Source organism: Sminthopsis crassicaudata, chromosome 5 (assembly GCF_048593235.1).
Source record: "Sminthopsis crassicaudata isolate SCR6 chromosome 5, ASM4859323v1, whole genome shotgun sequence".
Lineage (NCBI taxonomy): Eukaryota > Metazoa > Chordata > Mammalia > Dasyuromorphia > Dasyuridae > Sminthopsis > Sminthopsis crassicaudata.
In genome coordinates, this window is record NC_133621.1 from 212,264,889 (window position 1) to 212,289,605 (window position 24,717).

General features: G+C 31.6%; 1 protein-coding gene across 6 annotated transcripts in view; it reads left to right on the forward strand.

Moving 5' to 3' along the window:
• TAFA2 (TAFA chemokine like family member 2) overlaps nucleotides 1–24,717 on the forward strand; it is a 551,862-nt gene that overhangs the window by 522,838 nt on the left and 4,307 nt on the right. The window contains exon 7 of one of the 6 annotated variants that reach the window (XR_012482540.1): nucleotides 13,624–13,862. The exons of the other annotated variants lie outside the window; for them this stretch is intronic. The gene's annotated coding sequence lies outside the window, so the exon portion shown is untranslated. The remainder of the gene's footprint in view (nucleotides 1–13,623; nucleotides 13,863–24,717) is intronic. 6 annotated transcript variants of the gene reach the window in all.

Genomic DNA, 24,717 nt, shown 5'->3' on the forward strand with positions numbered 1-24,717 from the left:
TTTGAAGAACAGCCAAGTATCTGAGGTCAGAACAGGGCATCAGGAAGAGAAACTGATAGAAGATTTGAATTATTCAGAGCTGTTGTTTTGGCCCTCTGTTAAGATGGAAGTGAGCTGTTTCAGCCTATGCATTCAAAAAACATTATTTACCAAAGTAGCATGTCTAATCTAGTATTTCTAATTAAAAGAGCTACTTACTTAGATGATAGCAATTTTACAGTCCTACGAGTGTATGCTTTGGCAATAGTTGTATGGGATTTCCAGGAAAGATAGGCTATTTTAGAAATTATCACTAAGGGTATATTTTCCAAACTTGGCTCTGGTTTGCACAATTAAAAATGGGGAATAAGTAGCATATGTATGCCTTCATAATCCTACATAAAATTAGATGGTCTGTGATTGAGCCAGGTGCTAATGTGTACATAATACTCTATTTTATATTTGTAGTCTTATAATAAACTGAAAGTGAGTACAGATTTGGAAAAAAAAGATTAATTTAGTTTAGTTTAGTTTAATGTGGCATACATTGCCATATTACTTGGAAAATTTCATGGGCAACTTCCAGGGCTTCTCTTAGGTGTGAACACATTAAATGCATTTTTTTATAAGAATCAGAGAAATCCAAGGAACCTCATCAAATTATTTTCCCTGTCAGATGGCTAATGCCTGAAATTCTATTTGAGACTCATTCCTTTAGCTCAAAACTCCAATTCATGTGAAAACACTACTATTACAGGATGCGATAATGCAATTGTCAGCTTTCAGCAACTCAAATGACTTATTGATTGATTGAATGAGTAATAATGCATTTGTCTATTTTCAATCATTTAGGTAGAATTAATAGAAATATGGGGATTAGGACTCTATATGTGATTTATTATTATAGGGAACCTTATGGATGGAGAAAATCACTACCAATATTCGGGTTGTCTCCTTTACTATTTACAGTCTTAAAGGGCTGTATAATAAAGTAACAGAAATCAATGAGGAAAAAGAAAAAGCAGTTGAGACACTCAGAAGTTAAAAGAAGATACAAATCCAATAAAGAAACCAGTTGTAAAACCTATGTTTTTAAAATATCTATATACAAGGGTCCAAAGTTTAGGTGATAAACAAGAAGAACTAGCAATAAAAACATAAAATGGAAAATTTAACCTCACAAATATTGATTAGATTTGATGAGATGAAACTTATCTTTGAAACATAACTGAACACCATGACTAGGTTTTATCTTATTCAAAAGAAATAGGACAATTAAAAGACGACTATTGATTTATTAAGCAAACATGAAGTTAGGTCAGTGCAGAGTAAAATTAAAGACATTTTGTCATTGGAATGTACTAGAGACCACCTAGGCAGTAGAAGGAAGTATATCACTTTAGAAAATAGATCATAAACTTAATTCAGAGGCATGATAGGATGATTAAAAGAAGTTTCAATTAGCTAGGCATCTATGGCTCTTTCTCTGCCCAAAAAATAGTTCCTTCTGGCCCAAATGTAATAATCATTTCATGCTTCAAAAGATTGTAAAATAAACAAGAGAAAATTTTGTTTTGTATGTGATCTTTACTAGAAGGGAAGAACTGGTTGCTGTTGTGAAAATGATTGCGATATTATGGGGAAATGATTATTTTTTCTTAGAGTTCATAGAGAAGAAATGAAAGCCAGGCAGAGTCTGACATGCACATCAAATTTTGTAAGAGTAGATTTCAAAAGGTTCAGAGAAAGTATGAGTAGGATTTCCTGGCTAAAATTCTATAGAAGAAATCATTTCAATAAAGAGAGGAAACTCTCAAAAAATGCAATTCTTGAATATGGAGAGTAGCAACTCTTAGAAAAAGAAAAAAAATGGTTTAGACATATATCTAAAACAAAGGTGTCAATCCCAAACAAAATTAAAATGTAATTGGGAAATATTTAGTAAAATAAAAATAAAACAAAACATATGTTAATATGTTTTTCTAAGTAAATATATGGCCTTCAGGGATTTTTCTGTATGGTTTAGTGGCTCTTGTTTTTATCTGAATTTCATAGCAGTGGTATAAAGCAACCAGTTTGGCTATGTAAGTGTCAAGTTCAAGTAAACTGAAAACATGGAGATTTTTGGCCTGCTGACATATTTCAGTTCATTTTTTCAGGAGGCACATCTCTTGGGCATGTGTAGGGCACATTTACATATGGCACCATATTCAGGGATCTCCATCCCTAATATGAAACACCAAAACTTGCTTAATCTCTGTCTTTATGACTGGAAGGACTCTGCTTCTAAGATTTTTTTGTTTACTCACTACCATTTCAATATCTATATTATAGAGATATTGGACCATCTTAGTTGATTAAAACTGTGAAAATAGGACTGATTTGGACTGTGGTTTAATAGTTGTGTTTAGAAGATAAGAACAAAAAAGGAAACAAAGATTGAATATAAAAAAAAAAGCATGGCACAGACCTGTAAAATTAAATAATGTCAGGAGTGACAATGTCTAGAAAGAACCAATATTTAAAAATGACAAAAACAAAGTGGGGCCTCTTTACTTTTTGGTAGAAGAAAAGGATCAAAACAAAGCCAGGCCTTGATATGGTGGGAATGATAATAGAAAGCAGACTAGGCAAAGTTCCTCAATTCTTTTACTTCTGGTTGGCTTCCTGGCCAAAGAACATCACATTTGTAGTAGAAATATCAGACAAATATATTTCTAAGGTGAATAAATAGATAGTAAAAGCACATTTTCTTGATGATTTCACTTCACTTGGTTTAGAACAAATCTATGACAGAATATGAAAATGGCAGATATAATTGAATAACTAATGATATTTGAAAAGCTATGAAAAAACTGAAAATTACTTGGGGGGAGAGGAGAGGAAGGCAAAAAAAAAACATTTGTAGAGCACCTACTATGTGTCAGAAACTGTGCTAAGTGCTTTACGAATATTATCTCATTCAATCTTCAAAATAGTCATGGGAGGTAGGTGATATTATGATATTTATATTACAAATAAGGAAACTAAGCAAATATTTTTTTCTTTTGTTTCTCTTTTATTCCCTCTTGTTTCTTGACCAAGGTCACAGCTAATAAATATTTGATGCTGATTTTGAAGCCATGTTTTTGACTTGAGGTCTAAATCTTTATATTCTGTGCCATGAAGTTGAATTTCTAAACTAGCATTTACATTTTTTAAATTAAAACAATAATTAATTGATTAATTAAAATGTTGATACACAATGCTTTATGAATCATGTTGGGAGAGAAAATCAGAAGAAAAGGGGAAAATCATGGGAGAAAAAAAAAATCAGAAAAAAGAAGTGAACATTAGCATGTGTTGATTTATATTCAATCTCCATAGTTCTCTTATTGGATGCATTTTCTATCCAAAGTCTGTTGGTTTTGCCTTGGATCATTGAAACACTGAGAAGGACCAAGTCTTTCATAGTTGATCATCGCACATTCTTTTTATTATTGTGTACAATGTATTCCTGGTTTTGCTTGTTTCACTCAGCATCAGTTTGTATAACTCTTTACAGGCCTTTCTAAAATCAGCCTGTTCATCATTTTTTATAGGATAACAATATTCCATTATACTTCATATACTACAACTTGTTTAGCCATTCCCTAATTGATAGGCATTTTCCAATTCTTTGCTATCACAAAAAGAGCTTCTACAAACATTTTTATTTTATGATTTCCTTGGGATAAAGACTCAGTAATAGCACTGCTGGGCCAAAGGGTATGAACAGTTTTATAGCCCTTTGGCTATAGTTCCAAATTGCTCTCCAGAATGGTTAGACCATTTCACAACTCCACCAACAATGCATTAGAGTTTCAGTTTTCCCACACGCCCTTCAACATTTATCATTATCCTTTCCTGTTATTTTGGCCAATGTGGGAGATGTGAGATGCAAACATTTCTCTATTCAATAGTGATTTAGAACATTTTTCATATGACCTCAGATGGCTTTAATTTTGCCATCTGAAAATTGTTCTTATCCTTTGATCATTTATCCCATTTATCAATTGGGCAATGATTTGTATTATTATAAATTTGACACAATTTTTGTATATATTTTAGAAATGAGGCCATTATCAGAAACACTGTCTGTAAAGATTTTCCCTCAGCTTTGTACTTCCCTTTTGATCTTATTTTTGTTGATTTTTTAAAAAAAATAATGTCATTTAAATTGTCCATTTTGCCTTTCATAATGTTCTCTAGTTCTTCTTTGGTCATACATTCCAAAACACTGAGAGGTAAATTATCCCTTCCTCTACTAATTTGTTTAGGTATCATCCTTTGTGCCCAAATCATCCATCCATATTGACCTTATTTTGGTGTGGGAGGTGAGATCTAGTTCTATGATGAGTTTTTTAAATGTTATTTCCTAGTTTTCCCAGAAATTTTGTCAAATAGTGGGTTCTTATTCCAGAAGCTGGAGTTTGGGTATTTATCAAATATTAAATTACTATAGGCCTTGATTATTGGATAATATGCATCTGATATATTCCACTGATCCACTCTATTTCTTAGCCAATACCAAATGATCTTGATGACTGTTGCTTTATGATATAGTTTTAGGTCTGATACTTCTGAGTCACCATGCTTTGTATTTTTTTTTTTCATTAATTCCCTTGATATCCTTGATCTTTTCTTTCAGATGAATTTTGTTATTATTTTTTCTAGTTCTACAAAATTTTTTGGTAGTTTTATTGGCATGGCACTGAACAAGTAGATCAATTTAGGCAAAATTATCATTTATTATATTAGCTTGGTCAACCCATGAGCAATTCATATTTTTCCAATTATTTAGAACTGACTTGATTTGTGTGAGAAGTGTATGTAATTATAATTCCTGTGTTTGTCTTGGCAGGTAAACATGGAAATAATTTATTTTATGTACTAAGTATTTTTATTCAAAAGAGCTGACTACTTAGTGGTAATTTACAGTCCTGGGAGGGCATGACTTGATATTAGGTAACACTTCCAGAAAATATGTACCTCAGGATTTATTGAGTTTTTCTTCCTTTGGGGGTCAGCAGAAGCTGAATGTTTACTGGGTGGGTGTACTATACTGGGATGCCTTTTTAAATATAGATTGGACTAGTTTTCTACTGATATGTCCTGTAAATTTACAATTCTTAGATTATGTAATTACAAATTCTTTACTCAATCAGAATTTGATAAGAGAGAGGGGGAGCACTAGTTATCTGAATAGAAAGAGATAAATTTTAGAAAGTTTTTCCTTAAATTGATCCAAATTCTACCTGTATAATAAGGTCCTTTTGTTCTTTTGCTCATTTATCAAGAACAACCCTAATCCTTTTTAAAAAAAATATAGCTTTTTAATTTACAAAATATATGCTTGGGTAATTTTACAACATTGACCCTTGCAAAACCTTGTGTTCCAACTTTTCCCCTCCTTTCCCCCACCCCTTCCCTTAGATGGCAGGCAGTCCAATACATGTTAAATATGTTAAAGTATATGTTAAATCCAATATATGTATACATATGTATACAATTATCTTGCTGCACAAAAAAAAAATCAGATCTAGAAAGAAAGAAAAAAAAAACCTGAGAAGGAAAACAAAAATTCTAAGCCTTTTATATGATAATCATGCGTACATATATGTACAATTATGTACTATATATTATATATGTATATGTATATGTTTATGTATGTGTGTTTATATAGGTCTATCTTCATGCATGTACACACACACACACACACACACACACACACACACACACACATAGCAGATAGATGAATTAGTGAATAGAGCACTGGACCTGGAGTTTGAAAGCCCTGAATTCAAATCAAGCCTCAGACAAGTACTAGCTGTTTGACACTTAACTCTTGTTTGTCAGTTTACTTACCTTTAATATAGGTGCTCTAATTTCCCCAGTCACTTACCCTCTTTCTGCCTCAATTTACTTCTCTGTAAGGTAGGGATAATAATGATACCTAATTACCATGGTTGTTTTGAGGGTAAAATGAGATATTGTACACTATTTTGTGAAGTAAAAGTATTATAGAAAGATAACTATTATTATAAGTATAGCTATATATATATGTATATATATATTATACTTCAAGTATACTTGAAGGCAATTACTATGTTATTTTGAAGATTATTTCAAGCAAAATATTAGCTACTTCTTCAATTGATCTTCACAATTTATGGTTTCTAGTCTTTTTACCATTCTAGCAAAATTCCTTGGGCTTCTTTAAAATGAAAGAGTTAAAACAAAACCACAACTTAGATAGGATCTGATCAAGCCAAATATGATAGAACTATAATCTTCCTTGATTCTGAATATTATTCCTACACTAATATAACTTGATATTTTGTTAGCTTTTTATCTGCCATGCTGTATTGTTGACCAATATTGAACTTAGAATTTATGAAAACCCCTGGTTTTTTTTTTTTTTTGGTTTGTTTGTTTTTTATGCAAAATGGTTAGTTCCATTCATTTGAGAATGGGAAGAATCTGATTTTTATACCCAGTGACAAGACTTTCTGTCTAGTTGGACAGTTTCTCCTATCTCCTACGTCTTTACTACATGTGATTCTGTTTTATTTAGCAGATATATCACATAATATACATACTTAGAGGACCTTGATTCCATTTATTTTTAGTGATACCTTAAAAGATACCAGTTCTATAAGTATCAGAAATAAGTGAGGGAGACATGACTGATTTTGATCCCTTGATATGTGTCAGTACATTCTCCTAGGGGGCACATCTCTTGGGTATATAATGGAATACTCACATATGTGAATATGGTACCATGTCCACAGATAGAATGCAACATGAGCTTAGATTTTTTGCTTTTATACCTTAAGGGATCTGTTTCTCCAGTTTCATATCTACTTCCATTTTCAGATATAGGATTTGGAAGTATTGGGTCATCAAAGTTAGCTGAGATTGTGAAAATGGGTTAGTCCGATCTGGTTCTGCTTTGCAGTTTACAATATATGGAACTTACATATTCTTATGGGGACTCTAATTCAGAATTGCAAAAAGGAAACAAAATCATAGCCAATATTTGACATAATTTAATAGTGTATAAAACATGGCTGACATTAGTTACATCTCACATATGATGGGCATAGTGATCTTATCATTTAGACTATTATTTCAACACCAATATATTTCTACCCCTTAAGTCTTAAATTAACTCATTCTAATCATCTTGACAAAATATGTTTGTATTTGTGAGATGAATTTTCAATATCAATATAAAACTATATTTCATCAAGAATATTTGTTTATGTTATAACTAAACTATGGCAATAAGCTAATGTTCTGTGAGTGGTACATTAGTAGAGACAGGCCGTTCTCAATCTAATAATTTATTTATTGTACAAATAAACATTAAGGACTGCTAGTCCTCATTAGAGAGTGATAGCACATCCAAAAATGCTTTTTGAAAAACCTCAAAGGAGAAATGTGAACATAATGTTTTACCCTTCTGTCAATCCTTTTTTATGGGGTGTGGTTATGATGTCTGTACATGTTAAACACATATATACATACATGCACATATACAAGTGTAGGCATAATTTCAGTGATGATTGAAAATCATTATTTTTGGAATCCTGACTATTAAATATTGGTGAGATTAAGTAGCCCAGATAGGAATGATATGATTGATACTGTTTAAACTACTAAATTTTCTTCCATTACAATGTAATGTAAAGTAGTCCACAATAATCTGTTCTTTTTATGGCATTTCTACTGTTACTGAAAAATATCATTTAAACTAAAATGGAATTTTATACTAATTAATATTTCAATAAGGGCAACAAATCTAGATTTGTTTAAAAGTATTGCTACATTTCAAGAGCCACATTTATTATGGCAAAAATTGCACGTTTCATAACTCTTACAAATCTATGTGTTAATCTTGAATTGTGATAATTCATTGATGTTATTTAAAATAAAAGAACTCAACATGTTCATCTTCTTTTCAATTGTTTACTTAGTAAAACCAGCTAAACAAATTTAGGCAAGAACTGGCTAGTATCCCCCCCCCCCCTTAGTTCAATGTTATCTGTATAGTATGGCTAGATCCTAATTACTATCAATAATGAATGTCATGGAATAATGGTACTGTTTGAATTTGCATAGCATATTTACTGTTGCCTGGAATCAATTACCATATTTTACATAATTATAACTTCAAATAGTGCAAATTTAAAAACATGAAGCCCCTTCATGGGATCTGTTATTTGCCATAACTAAGACTTAGTTATAAAGACATAATAGGTGTTTGATGAATTGAATGAATGATTTTAAATCTGAATATTTCTAGAAATTCTAGATTATTTTTATATAAAGAATTGGGACTACAATGTTAAATTTGATTAGCTTATTTTCATTCCTCATCCCCATATCAAAACTTTTGGCACTTTAAAAAAATTAATAAATTTGTATTAATTAATAGCACTATATATGTGTGTGTGAATATATATATATATATATATATATATATATATCTAACATTTTTCCCCATTGTTTACATGCTTTACAATAGATATGGCAAAATCAGCTATTCTTTTGGAATGTCATTTAGGATGACTGAAGGACATAATAAAATTAAATTAAAATTAAGAAAAATTTCATTGTCTTCTACTCACAATCTCTTTTCACCTGAGACATTTTTATGTAACTCTATGTACATATATATGCATATATATAATAAGTATGTACATCAAACATTTACTAATAATAAATCATAATTTTGTGATTCCTGTGTTCAATTATGTGACCCTACAAAGGGTCATGATTCACAGACTAAGAAACTTTGGTCAAAACCAACTCATTCAAATTTATTTAATATGTATAATATTTTTGAATATTAATAATTCTCAGTAGAGAAAGTAGAAAGAGCACTAGGTCTGGAGTTAGGAAATTCTGAGTTTAAATCTAGCCTCAGACATATACTATCTATGTGATCCTTTTTGAGTTATTTTATCTCTATGTACCTCAGTTTCCTTAATTGTAAAGTAGAGATAATAACACCTATTTCATAGTTCTGTTGTGATGTTGTGAAAATCAAGTGAGATAACATGTAAAAAACCCCTAGTGCAATGCCTGGCATATACTAAGTACTATGTAATACTTATTCTTATCCCCTTACCTTTCATTCCATTAATGGTCACAAAATGCAGATAATGTTTACATAATTCAGCAATTAACAATGAAAATAATTCCTAGAGAGTAAATGAATGGACATATATTGAAAATAATACATTTTATATACATACATATTTAAATATACATGATTAGGAAATCAAATATGAGCTTTTTATTATATTTATATACTGTAATCTTTATAGTATTTAATACTTTAGTAGAATTTGAATTATGTTTTGCAAGTAAAAGGTATAATTTAAATAAGGAACATTATTATTATTATTTCAAAGAAAAGTAGAAATAAAGTCATAGTTTTTTTTAAAAGAGTAAATATTTAAATTTTAACCATGTTCGATTACCATTTCTAGGATTCAATACCTGTTTGTCTAAAGATCTCAGTTTTAACATTTATAGTATTAAAGATTTGGAAAGGAAGGGATTTAGCATTATACCTAATATGTACCAGGCTTTGTGCTAAACATCTTTTCAAATATTATCTCATTTGGTGCTGATAACTACCTACAAGGATAGATGCTATTATTATTCCAGAATTCCACAGTTGACTGTGGAAACAGAAAAAAAATGGAGGTTAAGTGACTTGCCTGGTATCACATAGTTAATGTGTCTGAATCTAGCTTTGAAGTCAGGTCTTGGTGGTTTCAGGCACAGTGCTCTATTCACTGAGATATTTCAGATACACACACACAATCATGCATATATAACAAAAGGTCAGAGTGGAGAACATTGGGATTTTCTCCATAAGTTGCAAAATAAGAAGAGGAAGAGGAGAACCAGGATAATACAATGTTCTATCAAGGAAGTAGAGTATCAAAGGCAAGAACATAATTATGTAGCAATGCTTTTTTCCTTGAAAAATTGAGGTTACTTTTTGCTGTATATAGCATCTATCTTTAGGGGTAAGGAGAAAGAGACAGAGTGTAAATGAGAGCGAGTGTGTGTGTGTGTGTGTGTGTGTGTGTGTGAGAGAGAGAGAGAGAGAGAGAGAGAGAGAGAGAGAGAGAGAGAGAGAGAGAGAGAGAGAGGAGAGAGAGAGAGAGAGAGAGAGAGAGAGAGAGAGAGAGAGAGAGAGAGAGAGAGAGAGAGAGAGAGAGAGAGAAGACAGAGACAGACAGAGGGACAGAGATAGAAACAAGACAAAGAGAGACAGAGACAAAGAGAGACACAGAGAAAGACAGAGGGATAGAGACAGAGAGAGTCAGAAACGGAGAGAGATAGAGAAAGAAAGGAAGGAAGGGAGCGAGAGAGACAGAGAGACAAAGACATAGAGGAAGAGAGACAGAGGCAGAGACAGAAAAAAAGAGAAACACAAAGAGAGAGACAGAGACAGATAGAGATAGACACACAGAGAAAAAGACAAAGAAATATAAAGAGACAGAGACATACAGAGACAGAGACTGAGAGACAGACAGAGACACACAGAATTCATTTGTAATTATAATCATACTTATATTCAGCATGAGGATGGGTATGCTATTATTGTTGTTTTTTTGAGTTCTTCCAACCTTAACTAGATTTGTCATGTATATTTCTTTGTTGTAAATTTAGTGTGGGATGTCTCAGCTGCCTAGAAAATTCATATTAAACAAAAGCAGGACAGTTGTCCATACAAAATATTCTAGACAAAACCCTTCCTTGAAGATAGGAGCACATTTTTAAAATTAAGCTAATGTTAGCTGTAATATATATGCCAGGATCAACTCTGAGCTATGCATTTGGACATTTCTAACATCCCAAGGGGCTAGGCTAATACTAATTAAAGCATCACATTGCAGCATTATCTTCTCCTTTTATTATTTTCATAAATTTATCTTATTTGAAAAAAATCAGACTATTTCTAAATGTGAATAAATTTGAATATCATAGGCTTAAATGTGAATCTGAATGTCAAGACCCATACAAATCCATAATGTCAAGTTTTGAAACCAAAGTATCATGGGAATAATCAAATAAATTAAATATGGAGGGAATGACCTGTTAGGTCAGCTAGTTCTTCCTCTTACTTGTTCAGGATGAGTCCATACACTATCGATTTTTTTCCTTCTGAAAATACCTATTCTTGTTTCCTTCTCAGGCTTTTATCAGTCTCCTGACTTTCACCCAAGAAATAGGAGCATGGAACAAATAAACTGTAAAATGAGTGGATTAGACTAGATGAGTGGATTAGACTAGATGACCTCTAATATTCTTTCATTTTTAAATTTGTGAACCTATGATCCTATGTTTACTACTTTACATGGTGAAAAGGTTTATCTGAGTTCAAAGGATATTTTCTTGGGAAGGTTTTCTGAAAGATAATCATTACAACATTTTTTGATGAGGATAAGAGAATACAGTTATCCCCTCTACATAATGACTTTCCCCATTACAGTTTTGGGTTGTTCTGACCCACATATTGTGGGTCAACATAAGACATAAAGTGGGAATTTCGGGGTAATTTTGTGGAAGTGGCAGATAATATGTGAAGGCCAACAGATGACAGAGAAAGTTTAGAAATTCAGAAATGCATAAAATATATTGCATAATATCAACATTTTCTCTTTCAATACTATAATAATTCAGACTTCTTCCCTGGTCTGCAAGAAGGGCCAAAATATTTCAAGTAAACTTTCCAGATTGTGGGGTGCCACAACCCTGACTCATGCAATGTGAAATGTACCAGCACATAGAGGATCAAAGAAGGTTTCACAAAAGAAGTATAATTTTGGAGCCACATAGTTCCACAGTGCACAGAATGCTGGGCTTGGAATCTGAAAGATCAAAGTTGAAAAATGACTTTAGACAGTTAATGTGTGATTCTGGACCAGTCACTTAAGTTACATCTGCTTCAGTTTCCTTATCTGTAAATTGGGGATGATAATAATAGCATCTTATCCCATAAGCTTATTATAAGGATATAATGAGGTAATATTTATAAAATATTTTTGGAAATCTTAAAGTACTATGTTAGTGAATAGTGGGTAGGTTGAGAATAGATTTATGGATGATGGAGGAATTAATGAGATAATATTTGTAAAGTCTTAACAAAACTTAAAGTATTACATAAAGTCTTTTTTGTACTTAAAGTACTATATTAGTGAATAGTGGGTAGGTTGAGAATAGATTTATGGATGATGGAGGAATTGTAAGGATATAATGAGATAATATTTGTAAAGTCTTAACAAAACTTAAACTACTATATAAAGTTGTTTTTTTTTTTTTGTACTTAAAATACTATATTAATGAATAGAGGATAGGTTGAGAATAGATTTATGGATGATGGAGGAAGGGTCTATTTTTTCAATGATCCTATGAATTTATTTTAATATAAAATCCATGAAGTTTTTGAGCTTAATTCTAAGGTTAAAAAAATCAATATCTTACCAGCTAAGTGGTATAAACATAGTACAAAATTGGTATAAACCATGTAAACCACTTTAATAATTGGTTTAACAATGAACTTGGTTTGGAACAATCATATACATGAAGTAGAATTCCTGTGGGAAATAGAAATAATTGAATATGCTATTCTATGACACATTTTCTTCAGACACATTGCCATCATATTCATTTTAGGATCAGTGAAGAAGAGATAGAACAGTATAGGATTGAGGTCAGAGGACCTTGATTCAAATCCCAGCTCTGTCATTACCTACTTAGGTGACCTTGAGGAAATGCACTGACCCTCTCAGGACCTCAGATTGCTCATGTGTTAAATGAGGGTCTTGGACTAGTTTTCTAAGATCCTTCTCAGCTGTAAATCTATGATCCAATGTAAATATATATTAAAAGGAAGGAAGAAATTCTTCTTTCAACACTTAACATTTTTAGTCCTTTATTTTTCATTTTATATAGCAAAACTTTCTTTATATTACATAACTTACACAGTCCACATAAACTCCTCAATTCTATAAAACTTGAATTGTGCTATTTTTATATCTCTGAGGTTCTTTAAGAAACTGTGAGTGGACTATCTATTAATGTCTATATAATGCCACCCTTCTGTTATGTTAAGTGTAATGTTCTCTCATTTCATAGATTTAATGATATTTATATCCTGTGCTATATTCCTTTTTACAATTCTTAACTCATTTCTCATCAACTCTAAGGAAGGGTCATTGTTATTCTTGTACCAAATATTTGTTTTATCCAATGTCTGTGGGTATTATTTTAATTTTAAATCTGTGAAGTTCTTGAACTTAATTCTCAGGTTTAAAAATCAATATATTACCAGCTAAGTAGTAATTTCTTTGCAGAAATTGAAGTAATGTTTTGAGATGGACAAAAAAAATCAACAAATCTGTTTATTCTGAAAAAATATGCACTTTTATGGGGTGGGTGGGATAAAGAACATTATTTTTTGCTAATAAAAAAGAAATACTTTGTCACTTTACACTTGTTTTTCTAAAGTAAAAATGTTCCCCTTTCCTCAAGATTTGTTATGTATAAATAACATTTGAACAGTAGAGTACCTGACATGTGTTTATTCCTTAGGCAAACGTATAAAACTCTTCAAGTCCGAATGGAGAAGTAGAAAGAGAAGGTTTCTGCTGTGCCCGATGACAATTTTTGATTATTCCACACACAAAATAACACTCTGGCTCCACATTAGAGCACTAGTTGTGATGAATTCTAGTGTTGGTCGGATTCTAAGGAAGGGCCAGAAGTTTCGTTGAGTCAAAACCACTCCAGAAATGTGCTCCTGTCCTCGTTTATTTCTCACAAAGCAGCAGGTGTGTACACCATCTTCAAGGGATTAACTGTGACATCCTCTTTATCATAGTTCCCCGCCTTTCTAAGGGCCTTCTGGTTCATTTGATGAAGCTTTAGGGAGGGAGGGTTAGAGGACAGACCTCCCTTTTATTGAACAAAGAAGGAAATACTTTGCTGCCTACAGGAATTCCTTTCTTTGGAAAATTGCTATATATATATATATATATATTTTTTTTTTTTTTTTTTTTGCTCTGAAAGGAACAGAAGTGAACTGACCTTGCTCTATTCTATGAACTCAATTGGTCACCAAAAGCCAGTTTGTAATCCTTGGTCTATTCAATTAGACATCTCACACCATCAGTTGCCATTTCTCTGTATTCTTCTTTTTTCAAAAGCTAAATAATGGATGATACAAGCTATAAGGGTGTCTTCCTTGGCTTCTGTCAGTGCTGAAAACATCTATTAACTCAGGAAAATAGTGTGAAATGAATTAAGCCATCTGATCCTCTGTCTTGAATGTGAACATAATCCTCTGGATTTCTATTTAATCTTTGTCAACCAAATGAAGATTGTGTTCTGACCCAATCAAATCCCTTAGGCTCAATTGAGATTTCTTCAACATTAAAATAAATGTCTGTACATCAACATGCAGACAATTAGAAATTAATGGGACCTTAGATTTAGAGCTAAGAGGGGACCTTAGAAGTTATTTAGTCCAACTTTTTCATATTACAGATGAAAAAGTTGAGGCACAGAGTAATTAAATGATTTCCTTACTGTGACTTGAGTAGTGAGTGACAAACATGATCTTTGAACCTATTTTCTCTTATTTCAAATCTGGTGCTCTTTTCACTGAACCATACTACTTCATCTAAATTTATAATCTGACACAGAGCTGAATGAATGATCCTGGATCCTAGTTGAAACTAGGTTGGAAAATGGTTAACAAAAATTATTTTTATTAGTTCAGTTGATCATGCTCTATCCAGTCATCCAAACCAGTAATGTCAATTGCAAAAAAGAGAAAAAAAAGGGAGGTGGAGGTCACTAATCCTTACATAAGAATTCCTACAGGTTTCTATTGAGTTAGATTTAAAATGTTCTATTACCTATATTTTATTTTTAAAATTTACATTTTTATCTAGTTTGGGATTATTATGGGCCTGTTGCTGCATTTTTGCCATTTCTGATATAAAGCAATTTAATTGAATTCAATTTAAACAAATAAAAATTTATTAGCACTGTCCTAATTGGTAGAGGTACTAAGCTCAAAAGCAAACAGTTTCTGCCTGTCAGGGCATTCTACTGGACATAGTTAAGTAAATAAAACTATATAACAAGCAGTAACGCATCACCTCCTCTTAGTAAACTAAAAAGACTTTTTCTTTTTCTCAATCTCCCTCCCCTCTCAATTTTTGCTTCTTGTTAATATTAATACAATCTCCATTTCTCAAGTAAGAAGTGGGTTCCTTATTGGTATAATAGCATTGTTCAAACATAGAATCTACTTTCTATCAAGGAAAAGAAGTGAAGTAGGGATATATCTAGATACAGAGATGTGATGGTGGCAGAAACCTGATGCAGACCATCATCTTTGTTTTTCCCTCTATAAATTAGTATTGGGTATATTTAAAAAAGTAAATCTAGTATCCTGTTTATCATGTAAAGTACATCCCAACTGAATCTACTTAGAGACTCTCATTTAAAATGTGAGAAGTGTACAGGTATGCAAAGTCAATATCTGAAAAAAATTGATTCAGATTCCCTAAAGGGATTTTGGCTTTGCTATTCTGATTCTTCTGCAATGTTTTTCTTTAATCCCATCATATTCTGGTCCAGTCAACTTTCTTTGTTTACCATGAAAAAACAAAACAAAACCAGGAGAAGCATGTATTAGAGGTCTGGGTAGTAAAAGAAAAGCCTTAACTTTCTTCCTCTGAGTCCAGATGAATTTAGGAGCCTAGGAAAAGTTGTTTTGCTAATAGTGAAAGTCATCCAAAGAGAATCAGTTCCTCGCTGCTCTAGAGGGCATGAATGTGTCTAAGTGATGATGCAAACTGTCATCTGCTTTCATGACTCATGTAGAAGAGTTGGTGGTGGGCATGCTGTACTTCTGCGTTCAAAGTTCCAAGAAACAACAGAAGTCCATCTGTTCAAGAGATTCATTACCAGCCTAGATCTTCATTTGCTGAGTGCAGGAAGCTGCTAGAAACTGTGACAGATTTTTGTCTGTGGCAATAGCTCACACTAGATTGGTGTTCTATTATGATTATTTAAGTCCCCCCCCCCCCCCAAGTACTACATTGTAACTATTACTTCAATGAGTTTAGCTTTTGGCCCAAACAGAATAAAAACAAAGAATTGTAAGACTTCAGAAAGATTATGTGATACTAAAGCTGGAAAGGACTTTAGAAATTTCATTTAGCCTACTTATTTGATAGTTGATGGAAATGAGTTATAGAAAAGTTAGATTTTTCAGCCAAGGCCACATGTAGTTAACAGAAACAATAGAAGTAGAACCAAGACACTTGTCTCATATAACATGCAGAGCTCTGATAGGAAAGGGAAGGGGATAATCCCTGCTATATGCCAGACATTATTATTAAATACTTTACAAATATTATCTCTCAGCAACCCTGTGAAGTAAGTGCTATTATTATCCCCATTTTTATGATGGAGAAAACTGAGGTAAATGGAAATTAAGTAACTTGCTCCCATGACACAGCTAGTAGTTTAAAAACTATTTAGAAAAAGCTTATCCTTGGGGCAATTAGATGACACAATGAATAGAATACTGGTCCTAAAGTCAGGATAATCTGAGTTCAAATAAAAAAGAAAAGGAAAAAAAAACTTATTCCTGTATTCACTCTCCAAGATTTTCCAAGGTTATTTCCATTAATTGTGTATCTGCATTTTAAAAGTTGAATGGTATGTAGAATTACGGTAATACTTAAAATTTCTTAGAAGTTATACTAAGCACTCTTGAATTAATCTGATTTGATCCTTATAGCATCATTGTGTGGTAGTCATTATAGATATTATTATCTCTACCTGACCGAGAAGGAAACTGAGACTGAGAGAACTAGTCTCTTAAGTAAGTAGTCAGTATAAGAAAATATTAAATGCCAAAGACTAGGTTTGAACACAGATTTTTGTTCTTTCCAATTTTAGTAGTCTTCTAAGTACATTATGTTAAGTGTTATGAGAAACCATGTAAGTCACTTATCCAACTTCCTGACCAATATCTCATCTACTTCTACAATACATCTGATAAGTGGACATTTGGGCTGTTCCACATGCCTTTGTCACATGAAGAGTTCTCTAGAATGTGCACAGATATCTATCTAGAACAAAAGGGAAAAAGTGGTAGATAGATGATACAGTGGATAGAGTACCAACCCTGGAGTCAAGAGAGCTTGAGTTGAAACCTAAACTCAGACACTTAATACTTATTAACTATGTGACCTTGGTCAAGTCATATAACTTCAATTATCTTGCCAAAAAAAAAAAAAAAAAAAAAGAAAGGAGAAAAAAAGGAATGATTGTAGGAGAAAAGATTTGCATCAAGGAGATCTTACTTCTTGATACATCTGACAGATTTCTGTTTCTGGATCCTGATAACCTATTTGTACATACATGCACACACACATACACATATTACACACAAGCACATTGCATATAATGTCACATATATAATATCTATATAGATCACATGATCTTTAGATATTATATAATATTTATATAAATGTATAATCACACACACATATATATACATATATATGTATATATATATACATATATATGTATATATATAAAATTATGTATTTAGATACCTATAGAGCAGCAAAGCACATGGACAAGAGGGTAAATATTTGGGGTAAAAAACTGAGATTCAAATTCTAGTTGTGCTGCTTACTCTATTGTGACCTTGAACAAGTGATTTCATTTCTCTGGGCCTCAGTTTCTCTATTTATAAAATGAATAACTTGAATTAAATTTACCTCTACGTTTCCTCCCAGTTCAGAAGTGTATCATTCTATAACTTTATCATAGACATTCACAATTGTTAACAGCAAATTTTCTTTCAAAAGCCAAAGGTCATTTGTGCCACCGAAAGTTCACAGAAAAAAATATGAGAATGATTAGAATGTTTTTAGTGGAAAACCTAGTCAAAGAATTAAAATAAATGGTTATTCCAATCTTGTTTTGGGTAAGGAAATAAAATTATGGCATCAAAACCAGTACTTTACTGGATTGGCTGAGAATAGTTCTGATATCTTGAAGATCAAAATATATTTGTTTTGTTATAGAATTAGATATATGCTTATTCGTTAAGTTAATAATTTATCATTTCTTTCCCTAGTATAATTCCTTTTCTAAAATATGATTATATGTGATTTTATGGGCACAAAGATTTCTAGGTCAGGTTCTTAGAATTTTACTCAGTTATATTAACATATTCATATCATGTTAATACTTCATCTTATAAGTTGCCTTAAAATGAAATAAGTGGATTCATATACAGTTGGTCCCAACCATACAGCATCTTCTCTTTAGCTTCAGTGATAAAGTCATCTTCTGCAGAATAATTATGCTTTAAATGTACTTTTGGTACATAGAATGTGAAATAAGAGTTTAATTGATCGTACTTTTAACAGCCAAGTCAAAAAATGCATTAGCATTAAAAAGATACTAAGTCTAAAATGGAACAAATTCATTAAAACCAGCACTAAAAGGAGTGAAGATGTTAGCTTCCCCTCTCCCCTTATCAAATAAAAGCTATATTTCAAATGAATTTTGTATTGAAAGATTTTTTAAAATTTATTTTCCCCCTTTGAAATGATAGTTGTCTCTGAAGAGTTCAGCAATTCAAAACAATATTACCAATAAAACTTACAGGGGTCCCACATCACTATTGGAAAAAAAAATACCCACTTTGCTACATTGCTACCCTAATGAAGATTGAATTTACAATCCAAGTTTATAGGTTTATGCAAACTTCATAAGCATTTTAGTGAAAATATAACTAGTTCCTTATGAAATCAATTTCAATATTTATAGTTCCCTTTCTCCTCTCTAATGTCTATACACAGGTCAAATTCACATTCATAAGAATGTGGGAATTGCTCAGTGGGTCCTCATAACAGGTTTTTATGACCAAATTAGGGGAAGAATATAACTTTTACACATCAGGTCAATGTGGTGGGATAAAAATCTACATAAATGAAGTAGATATTTCGCTTTTCTGGTTACTTTGATTAATGGAGTCAGCCCAATTGACTGGGGGATTCATTTTCCCTCATCCTTGTCCTATCCTCTTCATCCCCTCAAAAATGGTTAATGGCTAGAAATGAATACATGTTCTAGGAATGGAAAATAACAAATCATAAAGCAAATATCCAGGTAGTCATTACTAAGGAAAATTAGCAAAAGTTGAGAAGACTTTGGTATGGACATAATTGCCAATTTTGTGTCAAACTAGTGAGTGTACAATTCTGAATTTCTTAAAATGTATTTCAAAGAGAAAAGTAGTGTGACTTAGTGCATAATGAGCTGATCTTAAAGCAAACCTGAAGTCCTGCCAGTAATCCTGAATGACATTTCAGTGCCCTAAATAACTTTCTAATAACTATAATCTTGGCCTTTTTTGTGTCATGGAGTTATTTCGTAGTCTGATAAGGCTATGGATCTCTTCTCAGAAAATATTTTTAAATACACAAAATATATAAGATCACAAAGTAAACTCATTGTTTTGAAATACAGCTATCATAAAAGTACTTTTTAAAAAATGCACACATAAGTTTATGAACCCCAGGTAAAAAATTCCTCTCTAAGATTATAGTAGCAGAAAAGGTGCTGAACTACTTTAGTAGAGAGGTTTTCCTCATTCAGGAATTCCATATATCAATTAAATTTTCAAATCTGTTTTCAACCCTTATCTCTGAGATACAAAGTCTATCCCTTGATGTGTTCATCCTTAGTTCTGGAAGAGGACCAATGGCATCAGGAGGGTGATGACTTGCAAATGAATTGGATTTAAGGGAGGGAGAGCTGTATCAAGTTATTGGCTAGATTTAGAATAAAAAAGACAGTGTCAATAAGTATTTATTAAGCACTTATTGTATGCCAGGCATGGTGGTAAGTACTGGAGATACAAAGAAAAGTAAAGAACAGTCCCATCTTCTAAGGAGTTCACAATCTTTTTGGAAAGGACAGAGACAAGAGCACTTTTGAGTAAGTAGAGTTGCATACTAGTCAAGACTAGTAAGATATTTGCTGATAGTCATAAAATATTATCATTATCACAAAACAATGAGAAACTTGGACTACCTAATAATAACATGGTGTTACAATATAAGAATTATCAATAATATTATTGGGGACAGAGGAAAGATTCACCATTGTACACTAGGATCCAACTTGAGTAAGCTGACAAATACTGACTGTGATCTTGGGCAAATTTAACCTCTGAGTATCCCAAGCAATTCTCTTAGACTTTTTAAAGTTGTAAACAGTTGCTGATCTGCATTGATAGAGGGAATGTAATCACCAGAAGTTGCTACATCAGTGAAATTATAGATTTAGATCCTACCTCCTCCACCTCTGGGGGAAAACCAAAACCAAAAAGAAAGAAATACTACCACATCCAAAACTATACCAAAATGTAATATGTTTTATTATTATTGAGAAAAAATACTTTCATAGAAAGTGAAATAATCTAATCTTCAGATTTAAAAATGATTTAGAAAGCCATAGTGAATGCAAAGAAACAACATAAAAGACACACTTTTCAATGTTTTTCTGTCTTAGCAGGATTGTGTTATTTGAATGTGAAAGTGAATTATAGAATTGGTAAAGATGTATTTTAAAATTTTCACCTATTTTAGAGAGGCTATATTGTTATCTAGCAAGGGGTGGATAGGAATAATGACTAATGGGATATCTTTCTCTCCTCAATTTATCTACAAATTGAGAAAATATTCAAACAAAATTATCCATGAAGTAACCTTTAAAAACAAGTGACCAAATGATAATTGCATTGAGTTCCATATTTTCTTTTATTTTGACTTTCTCTCATGCCATTACTTATTTATTTTCTCATTTTCAGTTGGTTAAACTATGCATGGAACTTGAGCTTCTATCAAATTTTTTTTGAAATATATTAATTTTTTCAGGGCTCTAAAAATGTACTAGAATAAAAAAAATATTGAATGCCTTTTGAAACCTTAAACATTAATTCAGCTCTTAAAAAGGAAGCAGATTAGCTTCTTTTTTTTTCTGCTGGCAGGTCATTCCCTGTATCATTTTGTGCTTTTGTCTGGAGCAACAAACGTTATTATTTTTCCCTTTGCATGTTCTCTGCAGCAGACCATTTTAAAAAACCAGAAGGGTTGATGTGCAGCACACACAAGGAAGATTTACACAAAAAAGAACAGCTGTGTAAAATATTGCCTTAGGGAAGGGAAATTTACTGAGCTGGTGATTATAGTGTATGAAGCTCAAGGCATAACAATAACAATCTGAGTACCATTTCTCTCCCTTGTGCAGTGCAGTATTTTATCTCTTGCCCCCAGAACCAGAAGACAGTCTGCATTCATGGTAGCAAGTGCTATTCTCTTTTTTTGTGAAACCCAATTTATAGCAACATTCTGCTTTCAGTTACTGAAAACTTCCAGGAAAATCCTTCATGGAAAATAAATCTAATATTTGCCCTCTTCCTACAGTGAAGTTTTGAGGGTTAAGAGATTAACAAATAAGATCAGTGGTTTTGAGCCATGATAATGTGGCAAGACTTCTTTTTTATGTTAAAATCTTACTTTTAATCAATAGTAATTTTAAAATGTTTCACAGTCTCAATATTGCTCAAGCAACCCAGCCTGGAAGAGGTCTAAAATTTATCTTTAAATTTTATGTTCTTAAAACAATTGAATTTAAGTTTATATTTCTTGTTGAATAAATAGATAGGCCAAAAATTCTACTTCTTGTTGGATGAGAAGATGGGACATAAAGAAAAGGTATTGGGAGAAGCCCCTACATTTGATGAATTAATTTTTCTTATTTTTAAAAAGATTATATATTTTGGATTTTTTAAATTCTATACCTTCATAGGTTACTATTACATTGTGAGAAGTCTCTTTTATCCTAGTAAAAGTAATAAAATTAACCATACACATAAATTTATTAATTTCTTTTAAAAAAGTTTTACTGATATATTTTGTTTTTACATTCCATACATTTATAATTTATTCCTACTTCCTGAGAAGTCTCTTGTAATAAAGTGAAAGAGTTAAGTATAATTAATCATAAACCTACATTTTAATTCATTTATTTATTTTGGGTGAGTGATATTTTGGAGAAATTCCTGATGTGGAAAATTCTCTCCATCAGTACAGATCAGCAGCTCCTCTGTAATTTAAATCCTTAAGAGTTTTCTGAAGCACTGGGAGTTTCTGTGACTTGTCTATGGCTGCATAGCTAATAAATGCCAGAAGTACTTGAATCCAGCTCTTTTTTACACCAAGACCAGTCTTCTGTCCATTTTGATATACCACTGTTTATATTTAATACATTGTTTTTGAATTGAATTTGAGTGTGCATATCAAAATGTTTAATTTGTGTATTTTTTGATCTGACATAGTGATATCATTGATGTAGGAGACTCCTTCCACCAATAAGAGTAGCAACTCATCTATAACATAGAGTTTAAGACACTGCATGTTTAAATTTTAAGTCCATGGTTAAAAAGCGTGTAGCAGAGATAGAACTTTTACCCACAACTTTTTGACCATAAGACTTTATACTGTGTTACACTACCTTGCTATTCCATTATCTAGAATAACTTTTCCTGTTTTAGAAGAGTTGTTTTGTCTCAGAATTACCAAGGCTATGAATGTGAATGTTAACATTTATGGTTTTTGCTGAAATATGCATGATTTACTATGATGGATTGAAAATGGATACTCATTGGTTGGTGTTTATTTCTGTTCCATAATTATGTATCCTCCTTGTAAAATATATTTATTAGGATGATCTTTATTTTCTCCTTTTGAGTCACAATCCATTTAGTAAATCATGCTTTTAAAAATATGCTTCCCTCCCTCCTGTGAGATCAGATTATTTTTAAAAATACATGAAAAACATATCCACTTTTACTCACACAAAGAATGATCTCTCTCTCTCTTATCCTTACCACATTTAATATGCTAGAGAGTCTTTGATTAAGCATAGGAATTGTCTCTACTTTGTGTAGGAGTAGAGAACATAATGTCACTTACCACTTTCTTTTGTTCCCAAGACAGAATAACAATAACACATTCCTTTATATATGTATTCCTGAATAGTGTTAAGTGTTAAGAAAATATTTGATAGCAATTAAACATAAAATGCAGCATATTTTATTTTTTGATAACCCAACCTATAATTCTGTGCTTTAAGTTGAAAATTCAAAATTTTAAAACATTTTATTAAGAAAAAAAATAAATTAATAACTGAGGGAGTCATGACTTAGTGATAATTTTAGATTGATATCAGTGATCATCAACCATTATCAGCCTCAGAAAACTTTCCTTTTGAAATATGTGAATCTTCAAATGCAATCTTCAAAGTTCTATTGAAATCCACCCAGGAGCAATTCCATCAAAATTATTTGGAATGACTTCATGAATTGTTAGAGGGACAGACTAAAGAATGTGAATTATCTTGTCGAAACACCGTGGAAAGTTGGAGAACAAATATACAACTCAAAATATCACTATAGATGATATACATTACCCTCTCCTTTAACTTTCATTTTTTTATCTCAGTACAACAGATATAAATAAAAGAGCCACCATACTTTTTTCTGCAAATGTTTCTGAATGTCAATATTGTATATACCTTGTTTGTCAGATGTCCCTTTCCAACTTTTAAATGAAAGTGTTTCAGTGATCTAATTGTTACTGCAGAAGTAGGGGGCAGACATTTTAAACATATTAATAACAATTTTCATTCTAATGACAAAAAATAAATTGGCCTTGCTTTATAACCAACTATATCTACAAAATATTGATCACAATTTCATTTCTTTTTTAAGCATTACTCTAAATTAGCATTGGAAAATTTAAAGTTTTGGAATATACTTTTAATTGCTTTTTTATTACTATTTCTGTTCTGAACATTAGCAAACTTTTTTTTTTTTTTTTTTTTTTTTTTTTTTTTTTGCTAATGACAAAGTTTTAATGCTAAAGGAAAATGACTCATTTCCAAAAATAAAAAGAGAGAGAAACATATATCCTATTTAGCTATAATTATTGGATTTCATTTAGTATAGAATCAGAATATCAGAATTTGCAAGGTCCTTATGGGTTAGCAAGTCTAATATCTTTCTTTATTAGATAAGAAAAGACCTAGAGAGAGAGACTTTTTTTCAGCTTACCAGCTATTAAGTGGGAGAAACAAAGATTAAACACTAGGTCTTCTAACTCTAAAGCTATAATTCTTTTCAAAGCATTTTGTTTGTTTTCATGTTCCTTCCACAAAATCTTCTCCTCCCTGACATAAAAAAGAATGAAAGTGCTAATTGAAGACATAGACATATCAGAAATATTTCTCCTATATAAAATTCATATGATATATACTATATATGTATGTGTATAGAGAGATAAATATATATATATATGCATATATATATGTATATATATAATATGCATATACTTTAGTTTTAATCTCCACCTTCTCCCAACACAGTCTTCATATTTTAAGATCTACTTAGGTATAGGTACTCTGAAATATTCCTTCTATTTGCCTCTAGCTATGTAGTTCATGTGTTTGAATTTGCTTGAATAAATTCTACTCTATTAAATTTTATGAAAACTTCTGGACACTATGAAAAATGAG